A 12,366-nucleotide genomic window follows, 5' to 3' on the forward strand; every position below is an offset into this window, starting at 1 on the left:
CAATAATTGCATCATTTGACATTCACAACAATTTTGAGAGAAAAGTTGGGAAGATATATTATCTTTTCCAGTCTTTAGAAGAAGAAATTGAGATACAGATAGGTTTAATGGTATACTCAAAGTCACATGGGAACTTTCTGTCAGGAACAGAACCCTAGAATTCATATATCTGACATAAATTAGACTACTTCTATTATACAAAACTAAGTTTAGTAATTTATCAAGATGTTTCCTGTTTTATGCATACAAAATATATACATACATTAAAATTTGGCTAATTTTTTACATGGATTTAATCTGACTGTGCTACAGTGCTAAGGTGTATTAGTCCATTTTCACACTGCTATGAAGAATACCCAAGACTGGATAATTTATAAAGGAAAGAGGATTAATTGACTCACAATTCCACATGGCTGGGGAGATCTCAAGAAACTTACAATCATGCTGGAAGGGAAAGGGGAAGCAAGGACCTTCTTCACATGGCTGTAGGAGAGAGAAGAAAGCATGTATAGGAGGAACTGTCAAACACTTATAAAACCATCAGATCTCATGAAGAACTCACTCACTATCATGAGAACAGCATGGGGGAAAATGTCCTTGTGTTCCAATCATCTCTCACCAGTTTCCACCCTCCACACATGGGGATTATGGAGATTACAATTGGAGAAGAGATTTGAGTGGGGATACAGAGCCAAACTATATCACAAGGTTTCAATTGAGAAATAACTTGGATGGAATGCCACATCAGCATATTTGAGAGAAAATGGAAAAGTGATTTTGCAGTGAATATAAATGAAAGTTTTTTTGAAATACAATAGTTTAAATTACTGAAAGCCTTAAATTTGCTATTTTTAATTTATTTAATAAACAGTGAACAAAACTTTATCTTTTAATGTGACAAGATTAGAAAAAGAGTTTTATGGCTAAAACAGTTAAAAGTGCTTTTTAGAAGACAAAGTCTAAGGTGGAAGTTAGGGAATAATATTAATATACTTCTATAAATATAAGTCAGGATACTTTGATGATAGCTCCAAATTTTCAAAGGCTTCTTTTATTTTTATTTTTATTTATATATATCTATATATTTTATTATACTTTAAGTTCTAGGGTACATGTGCATAACGTGCAGGTTTGTTGCATATGTATACATGTGTCAAAAGTTTCTTTTAAACACTGACTTTTAAATTAACATCAAAGCTGAAAAATCACACATAAGGATAATACTTTTATTTCTAATTGGAGAATAAATAAGGTGAATCTATTAGTAAATGAAGTAAAAGTCATTGCATTCAAACTTCAGAAAACCCAAATAACCTCATAAAAATTGATGTATGTGATTATGTGCCACTGTAGGTGTTGTTTGTATACATTTTAATTTCACCAGCACCAAAAATATGGCACAACAGTGGACTGATTGCTTGTATTTCCTAAAATTCATTTGTTGAAGCCCTAATTCCAATGTATTAAGATGTGGGTCTTTTGGCAGGTGATTAGGTCGAGTGTGGAACCCTTATGAATGGGATTGGTGCCCTTAAAAAATAGACCACAGTGAGCTCTTCTCTCTATGTGAAAATACAACAAGAAGTCATCAGTCTGTAACCCAGAAGAAGGCCCTCACCAGATACCACATGTGCTGGTGCCTGGATATTGGATTTTTGTTCTCCACAACTATAAAAAACAAGTATTTGTTTTTAAGCCACCCAGTCTATGGAATTTTTGTTATAGCAGCCTAAATGGACTAAGACGTTACCATGATCCAGTAACAAAACAAAATAGAATGTGATTATTGAATCTCATCCTCGTGAGGGGAAAGTAATTGAATTTATATATTTTTCAGATGCAGATAGCAGGACTTATAGCATCATCTGTAGCTAATGAAAGTGAGTTTTTATTTGATGTAAGACTTGTTCCCTACTACCTAAATTGGGGATTATAGAAAAGACTTTCTTACAGTTATTATGATTTTTAATACAGAATTACTAGAGAAAATGCCACAATGTAATTATTGTTATTTGCAGGTGTTCTCACCACTTTTACAAGGGTAACATTAAATTCCATAATAATTAAACATAAATTTTTTGTGCTAATGTCATTTTTCTCATGTACTGATGAAATTTCTGTCAAGGCTTTGTGAAAACAAATGTGATAAGCTTACATTAGGAGGTTTTTGGGCCCTAATGATCCCCAGACTATGATTCTGAACAAAGGAACTAACAGTACTACTTTGCTGAATTAACATATCTTTATATATAAGAAAAAAGAACACAGTTGATTGTTTTATATTACTGATTTAGGAAAAATAATAACATTTGTGTTAGAAGAGCAATGTGTTTTTTTAAGCTTTGATTTATGGGAATCCTCATGGGAGAAAATTAATTTTGACCTGAGTATTGTTTACACATGCTTAAAATGGAAGTGGCTCCTCGAGTACTGGGCCTGCACTTTGTATTTCTTATGAATAGCTCAGTGATTCATAAGTACTGCTGGATTCACCATAGAAATTCTTTTTAAAACTTGTTGAATTCAAATGAATATACATGAATGTATATAAAACAGCTGAGTTAAAATGGGAATTGACTGTATTCTCTGAGTTTATCTTAGTTTAGTGAAACATCTGCTGTTTATTTTCACGTTGACTTATTTACAATATATATTATCATCTTTGGTGTGAGACTTAAGGTCTCTTCTCACAATTTATTGAGTTTTATCTGAAAATGTGAATGTTTATATGGCTCCAACCATTTTGCAAACACCAACAACCATATGCATCTTGGCATACGAGACTGGAGTAATAAAAATAATAACTAACTTTTACTGAGTGCTTACGATGTACCAAGCATTGTAAATCCCTAAGAACTTTCTGAATAGTTTGGATTCCCAATCTATAAAATCCTATAATAACCCTATTATTTTCTTCACGATGAAAACAAGAAAACTGAACGAAGTACAATGAAATTAAGTAATTTGGCCAAAGTCACTTAACTAAAAATGTAGTAGGGCCACGATGAAAACACAATTATTTTGGTGTAAGGAGGTAGGGTTTCTTAACCACAACGCTTTATCACTTTTGCTTAGGCACCTAGGCTGCTTCAATAAAATGATTCAAGAATTATAATGTGTAAAAAAGAATAAAGTAGTGACGAGAGTGTGCTTTCTGGAATACCAGATTGTTCAGTGTGCTTCATTAGCTAAAGGTTTATAAAGCAATGTTTGATCCCAAATATTGCTCTCATGATGGCATTCTTCTGTGCAAAAATTTTACAATTTCCTATAGAAATATGTCCACAAACCAACCTCAGTCTAGCTTTCCAAGTTGATTATATTCTAGTTTTCTTGCCTTGTCTACCTGTTGTTTTGTTTAACATGTAAAAATTCACCTTTCTAGTCAGCATCCTCCACTTTCCCACTCATTACAGCTTCTATACCTGTTCTCATGCCATTCTCTCTCTGCCTGGGATGTTGTCCTCAAGCAAAATCCAAACTAACTGACAATGTCCCTGAAACCACACTATCTCTTTAGGGTGCAATGATTACTTTCCGTTGAAAGTGCTATTGGAGCAGGAAAAATAAATTTACTTATTATTTTATAATTTTATTTAAATATTCTTCTCTAAAGGCACATTGTCTCTTTAATCATGTTAACTTTGACATCTCTTGCATATTTTTTGTGTTTTTCTCTAGCATTTTTGTCTAATGGTATGCAGTCAGCAGGTATTCAATAATTAAATATTGTTAGGCTGAATAACCAGGTTATATTGAGAGGCTCTATGTTCATCCTCAGCAAAATATAGCCCCCTTCCAAACCATTGACACAGCAACAATTGCTGGATTTCATATTGATTGGTAATAATGTTAATGTAAATTGCTAATTAGTATTTAAAACTGTATATTCAAATTGAATTGAATCGGTTGTAATACTGAAGATTTTATTAATTTTAACATGTTTACTTTTTATTGTTATCCATGAGGAGATCATTAGTATTTGTTGAAAGATAAATCTTGGCACTTCAACATTTTAAAGAGTTTATTTGAACAGACAGCAATTCATGAATGGGGTATCTTCAAACCAAAAGTATTTTGGGAGCTCCTCTGGAGGTGGTTGAAAGGAAAACTTTTATAGGGTGAATGTGAAGGAGAGCAAATAAATTATTGCTTAAAGTTTGACCAATTGCCTTATTTGTACTATCCTGGTGGGAAGGTCCTGAAAATATAACTAGTACCCAGTTGGCCACCTGTGATTGGCTGAGCTCAAGTTTCGTTTTCTTTTACATTAGGTGCTTAAAGGAAATGAATCAGAGTTAGGTTTTGTTTGCTTATATAGGAATGCAGGGTATTAGAACCACCTGTTTAACGGCCTCTCCCATTTAATTATTTAAACATATTCAATAGACTGGTCTCTCTATGGTTTCAAAAATTATGTTTGCCTTATACAAACCTCTTCTGTTTCAGAGTCTTAGAATCAAATGAAAAACTCATGATATAAAATGCATTTCCGGTATCGGGGAAAAAAAACACCTCACCTTAAAAGGCCAATTATTAATTTGACTTCTCTTACCAATATCTATTAATATGCGACCTCAATTTTCCTTATTTAGTAACTCTTTAGCTATTTTCCATTTGGAATAAGCTAATACCAAACTGTGCTACCTTGCTTCATACAAATATTTGCATAAAAGTGGTACCAAAAATAAACTGGAAGAAGGATGAAAGTGAGAGGAAAAGGTCCATCTTTGTTCTACATTGAGATCCAATTGTCTTTGTTTACAGTATTAAAAGGTTTATTTTAATTTATTTTTTTAGTTTATTTGAGACAGGATCTTGCTCTGCCACTCAGGATGGAGGGCAGTGGTGCGATTTTGGCTCACTGCAGACTCCACCGCCCCAGCTCAAGCGATCTTCCCAACTCTGTATCAGGAGTATTTGGGGACCACAGGTGCACAACATCATATCCCGCTAATTTTTGTATTTTTTGAAGGGATGGGATTTCACTATGTTGCCCAGGCTGGTCTCAAACTCCTGAGCTCAAGTGACCCACCCACTTTGTCCTCCCAAAGTGGTGGGATTACAGGCATGAGCCACTTCATCTGGCTATTTTTATTTAAAAAGAACTAAAAATTCAGCTAGAAATTGTTAAAATAAAATTTGTTATTTCTGCCTGTTATTTTAGTTATTTTATGTATTATGCTCAGCACTTCTCAGTAGACCTGTCCCGTGAAATACATAGCCTTCTGTAGAGTCCTCACTTTTCCATGCTGGAATAACCAAAGAAAAGCACAGAGATGAAGATTATAATTAAAGTCTTATCTGTCAGCCCATAATATTCTATTTAACAACAATTTTTGTGTGATAAGAAGGAAACCAGGAGAAATTAGAGTTGGCAGGAATAAAAGAAAAGCATAGGAGTTATTCCCAGTTGGCAGGTCAGGTTACTATATGATGTGCATTGTGCTACTTTCACTTTAGGTATATCATAGCTATCTTGTATAAATTGTGAAATATAAAGGCTAGAATTAGTAATTTCATTTTACAGACAGATGATACAGGGGTCTAGGGAAAACGTCCCCTTTGCCCTCTGAAGTTTCTCTGAAAAATCAACTGACAAAATGGTATACAAATTTATTAGCACGCAAAGGGAAGTAAATTATTTTTAGAGGAATTCAATGGACTTGAAGAATACAATGGGCCTGGGACAAAGTCTATTGGACCCCCAGAGCTAACAAGGTTCATGACAAAAGACTGTGCAGGTTTATTGACAGATTAACAGATTTCACTCTTTCTTCTTATAGTGTGAGTTTAGTTAATGAACACTCAGTTTTTGTTGTTTTTCTGTTGACAAGTCTGGACTTTAGGGAGATAAGGAACTTCAGAGAACAACTTTATTCCGTGTTTTAGGAGACACATTGGATTGAGAGATAGGAGGCAGTGGTGGGAGAGTTGTGGAGGGAAGGTCAGAGAGACCTTGTGGCTTCTCCTTCAGTTCAGCAAAATGCCATAATCTGGGTTATCGGTTTCTGACCACCAATGATAAGACTGAAATAGTTATGGACTGTATCAAAGGTCACATAACAAGTAATGAGGTCAAGACAATAAGTATTTAAACTCCTAGTGTTTTTACTGGACCATGCCACAATCACACAGGCTGAAATATATGACAGGAATCAATTCATGACTCTTTTTATGCAAAAATAGTGCAATCCTAGATCCTCAGTTGTTTTATCAGAATCTTCCTCTTTAATCAGGAATGTTTTGTGCCTTCCCCCATGGACATAATTAAATTTCACGTAAACCATGTCTTAATGTAATGTGCTGAAAATTCAGTTTCTACACCATTTTCCTATCCACCTATACATACAAAAAGACAATATGTACCGGTCCTTTTGCGTCTGGGTATTGGCAAGTGACTAATTGTAGAATGTAGAATGTAGACAGTGATGAATGTCAAATCCATACTGGGCTGCTAAAAATCTGCTTGATCATTTATCTCTCTTTCTCTCTCTCTCTCTCTGTGTGTGTGTGTGTGCGTGTGTTTGTTTGTGTTGTGTATATCTCACTCTTTTCAACAGATGGCTAAATGTGTATTATATAGTGCAGTATTCTAAGGAAGCCCTTGACATTGGCCACTAAATAGAAGGAGCCTGGAACTCTGAATCACTGCTTGGGATAAAGCTGCGCAAAATAAATGTCCATGCAGGAACATCTGCTTTTTTATGAGCAACTAACATTACGGCATATATTATTTCTACAGCAAGCATTAATTACCTATATAATGCAGGCATTTTTTGATCCAGTCTCTATGATTGACGACACATGCAATAGAGACATACATTCAGTAGTCACTGCCTACTGGAAAGTACTCTTGTCTACAAGAGAAATGTCATCCTTTCCAATGCCAATTGTGATCAGATAGTGACTATAGTAGTGTGAATATTAAATTATGCACATTGTCCTTTACTTGTTGCCTTCAAATCATACCGACAGTGTTTTATCAAAAAACATGTTTTCATTCCAGTTAGAAATACAAATCTGTGCAGGTGTAGGTGCTGCTGCTACAGTTACTCTTGGTCTTGACACTAAAGTCTGCAAAAGTAAATTCTAATTACAGGATTTTAATAACCATGGAATTAGCCACAGAAGTGCCCCAGCAGCTAACAGTGTGATTGTAATGTAATTATAAAAACCCACTGCATTTGCACATGCTATAACCAGTATCTAAAGGGCCCTAATCCTTAAGTCTGTTGAGAAGTCTCCCACATGATTTGCAGTATTTTCTTTGAATAGTAGCCATGCCTGGAAATATGCACATTTACCCTAAAAATTTTCCATTACTTGGTGTGTAGAAATAATGTTTTTGACTTCTAAAAAACCCTTGCATTTTGATTTTACACGAGATGACTCACACCTGAAAAGAAAAATGAAATAAAACAACAAAACCATTTCTGATTTTCTGTAAAGTTTCCCAGCCATGCCCACCAAGATTTTGCACCTACAGAGCCAAGGATGATTTGCACTTCAATTATTTAAGTAAACTCCAAGTGCTTAACTTTATATGAAAGTATTTTCCATATACTTTATAATTCACTGATCTCTCTTCTTTAAATTTTAGATTCCGGGGGTGCATATTTGTTACATGTGTATATTGCTTAATGCTGGGGTTTGGGCTTCTAGTGAACCCATCACCCAAATAGTGAACATAGTACCCAACAGGGAGGTTTTTAACCCTTTCTCCCCTCCCTACCTATGCCTCTTTTTTGTAAGACAGAGTCTCCATCTGTCTCTCAGGCTGGAGTGCAGTAGCACAATATCAGCACACTGCAACCTCTGCCTTCTGGTTTCAAACCATTCTCATGCCTCAGCCTCCTATGTAACTGGGACTACATGTGTGTGCCACCATGCCCGGCTAACTTTTATATGTTTGTTAGAGACAGGGTTTCTCCATGTTGACCAGGCTGGTCTCAAACTTCTGGCCTCAAGTGATCTGCCCACTTTGGCCTCCCAAAGTTCTGGATTTACAGATTGGAGACACCACGACCTGCCCCTGCCCCTCTTTTAAGTCCCTAGTGTCTATTTTTTTTTTTTTTGCATCTTTGTGTCCATGTGTTCCCATTATTTAGCTCTCCTATGTGAGAACATGTGGTATTTGGTTTTCTGTTTCTGTGTTAATGTACTTAGGATAATGACCTGAAGTTTCATCCATATTGCTGCAAAGCACATGATTCCCTTATCTTTATGACTGCATATTATTCCATGGTGTATATGTACCACATTTGCTTCATTCAATCCACCATCGATGGACTGTAAGATTGAGTCCATGACTTTGCTATTGTGAATAGTGCTGATCTTTTTAAAGGTTGTTTTCGAATAAAAATGTTCCAAAAGTGTAAAGATATGAGTCCAAGTAATGTTGGACTAATGTTATTGACCATCTTATCTGTGAGGGAATACCACTGATTCACCAATCCTTGAGTTGGAGTTTCTCTTAGAATCACATAGATTGATATTTAAAGATCAGCTGCTCCCAACTGAGCCTTCCCATAATCAGTTTAATTCCATGACATTCAATTCATCCACAATAGTTTCACATCAGGTCATATTCCTTGTCACGTATTCTGTGTATTACCATACTCTATGGTAGAAGGGTTGGTGTTGCTCTCTGATTACACTGTGTATTGATTTACACTGCATGATATTTGTCACATATCCCTTATCCATTCATCACCTCTTCCCTAATTCAGTCCCTTTTTTCATGCTTAGGGTCTATTGCAATATGCCCTTTTCCCTCTGATTTGTACTGATTTTAAACCACTACACTCCTACCACATTGATCTTACTAAATTTCAAAATTGATTATGCCATTTACTTTCTCTAAAACTGTCCTTTGTCTTTTGAATAATATCTAAATTCCTCATGGTATTCAAAAGTACCATCATCTCTCTTAACCTACCTCTTTAGCCTGGATTCTGATCATTCTTTCCTCTGCTATAAGTACTTCGGGCTGCACTTGTGTGGTTCTTTGCATTTGTTCATGATGTTTTCTCTCCTTGGAATGACATCAGCTCTATCTCTGACTGTTAAGGTCATACTTATTTTAAAAATACCAATGCCAAAATTAAATCCTACTTTCAACTGCATTATTTTCTTGTCTCACACTATACTTTGTCTGGATGTCTATGATGTTACTGTTTACGTAGTGTTTTCAAGTAATTATGGGTCAAACGTTGCTTATATTTTTGTCTCCTCTTCTAGAATATGAACCACTTGAGTGCAATAACCATTTCATATTCTTGTTCATATCAGATGTTCTACAATACATACTTATAAAATGAATTTGCTCACTGACCCTTATGACTTTATTTCTATATGGAATGTCAAGACTAAGCTTCTATTAAAACATGTATGATATAAAACAGTCATGCCCAGTCATTTGCCCAATTATCCTCATAACTAAACACTGATCTACTTGTTTGTCTTTGTGTTTATGCACCAAGCACCAAAGGTCTGTTTCTGTACTTTGTAGTTATCAAGGACCTAAGTGGCAGATTACTGTTGTGTGTGCTGATTCTGGCACACATCAAGAGAATTGAAGCTTTTTTTTTTTTTTTGACATTTACCTCTTGTAAACCTAGATTATTTGCCACTGAAAAGTCAGTAAAATCAGTCAATCAAGCATCACTGAAAGTAATAGGAATTCAGAAGTTGTTTTTAAATAAATAAACCTGAGAAGTACATGGATAATGCAGAGTGCTAAGAGAAGAACAGGAAAAGCTGACATTGAATACAGTCAGAAATATCTACTTGGCTTTACTCTATTGAAGGGACTTTATTAACTAGATTCACGAAGTGTCACATCCCAACTATTGCTCACTGTGTTCTTGACATTTCTTTTTCAAATCCAAATAACATATTGTATAAAATGTTGGGTTTCTACTGAGTGTGTATTAGCGTGAGCTAGAGGAAATAAAAATAACTTGAGAAGTAAAAATTTTAATAGTTTTTGAAAGGGCAAAGCTAATTACAATACACTAATTCAATATTTATTAAGCTTATTCTAGAAACATGATACCGTTTGGGGTACTAAGTTGTTATCCGAAAGGTGGAAGGCATGGTCCCCTTCATAAGCTCAAAGCCCATCAATTGTAAGCTATCTTTTAACATTTACTTCAGTAATGCAATTATACGTAGACTTTTATATGTGGCTTTTCTCATGTAAATCTCACAAATTTTGAAAAAAATTCAGATAGGTACATTCATTATTCTATGATTTTACGTTGACCACAGATCCAACTCTATCCCCATAAATATAATCTCACACAGTAATATCTTGTTGTAGAATAGTCCAGTAATATGATAAGTTTTCATTGAAGACTGTGCCTGCAAAGTGCCAGCCTCTGTACCAAAGGAAATGTGTACTAAAGTGATAACAATTGGCATATATCCCAGTGTTGAGCAGCCCACAGTCTAATAGAAGAAACAGATAAATATACGGATGAAGGAAAGAAAGCCAGTATTTATTAAAATCCTGTATATTCTGGATAGCATGCTGGGTATTTTACATATGCAATCTGTAACTAAAACATGATCTGCTGTATCATAGCGGCCATGGCCCCATCCAAGAGCTACTAAATTGGGATCACTGTCTCACGTCAAGCTGTGTATTTAGAAAAAAAAAAAAAAAGAGCAGAAAAACCTATATAGTAAAAACAAGTTAATCTTGTGGCCTACATGTCTATATGGATGTAAGCTGACACAGATTTCCGCCAACTTTTTAAAATTGGTATCTATTTTTTAGGGACGGATCATTAACAGGGGGAATTGAGGCTGTAATAAGAAAACAAACAGAAATAAAATAAAAATACAATCCCTTTAGATCCTAGTTAAGCTAATTTATCTTACTAAAGTGTGAGGCGTAGACTTATCTTTTTAGAACTCATCCCAGCCCCATTCATCTCTGTCCTAAGCTAACATTATGTGGTCTAGAAAAAAATTTCTCAGAGATCAAGAAGATTCTCATTTCTATTTCCGTATTTTCAGATGAGTGTGCTTGTCTGTTTCTGATCAAATGCTGCTGAATGAGTAAACTAAAATGGAAGGTAAATTTTTAGTTTGAGATTGTGACTTATGTAAAGTAGCCTTACTCATATTTTATATTTTCCTATTTGTTTTGTGTACTCAATCTTGTGATAATATATAGTGAGTAAATTAATTAATTATGCCTGATTAAGCACTGAACTAGAACCCATATAATCTGGATGTGACTTGAGAAAGTCATTGCATCACTCTCGGCCTTGGTTTAATTCTACGTACAATGAAAGGATTACATTCTTTCTGATGTCCCTTCTAGTTGTAAATGGGCTTATCGCAATATTACAGATGACGTCATATCAATAGGAACACAGAAACACATATGTAAGTAACTATTTTAATACTGCCTAATTGGTTATTCAGGGATGAAATCTATTCCTTTCTTTAAATTCCATATTGTTCTCAATCTCTATCAAAACTTGAAAACCAAATTATAATTGTCTATATTACAATGTTCCATGATTTTAATAATATTCATTTTAATAGAACATTTGAAAGACAGCATAGGATTTCGTTGAAACCAATATATCAACTCTTCCAGAAGAGCACTGAAACCCAGACATGCTTTCTGTCACCATAGTCTATAAGAGTGAATTCTGCTCCACAGTGGTTCCTATAATTTCTCTGATTTATGCTAATATATGCAGATTTACATTTCCTCACTATTAAAGTGCTGACTTGCAACCACTGTTGCATACCAGCAGCATTATATTGTTAAGAGATCAATTATTAGTTATGGGTCTGTATATAAAATACTCACTCCTACAAGGAAATATGTAGCCATTGAAAACCAGGTCAAGGGTACATGAAACTTCTCTGTACTATTATTGCAAATTCCTGTGAATCTATAAGTATCTCAAAATAAAAAAGTTTAGGAGAATAATACAGAGAAGGTGGTGAGTTCCTCAGTGAAACCTTTCCAGCAGAATCACTGTACAGTGAAGAACAAAAATCAACAAGCTCCAACAATGTACATAGCACTTCCAAATAACTTCATAGGACATTTTCTTAGCTATGGAATACAGGCAAGGACTAACAAATTGTTGCGGAAAGGGTCTAACATGAGCAAAAACCAAAAGAAACAAGCAACCATGAACATTGTCAATGACATAAAGAAAAGATAAGTTATTTAATATGAGATACAAAAAGGACCTCCCTCTATCTCTCTCTCTACACACAAACACACACACATACACACATAAACAGGTTATATATACATATAAACTATATATATATAGACAGATAGATATAACCTGTTTATATGTGTGTTTATGTGTGTATATAACA

This window comes from Pan troglodytes, chromosome X (assembly GCF_028858775.2).
Source record: "Pan troglodytes isolate AG18354 chromosome X, NHGRI_mPanTro3-v2.0_pri, whole genome shotgun sequence".
Classification (NCBI taxonomy): domain Eukaryota; kingdom Metazoa; phylum Chordata; class Mammalia; order Primates; family Hominidae; genus Pan; species Pan troglodytes.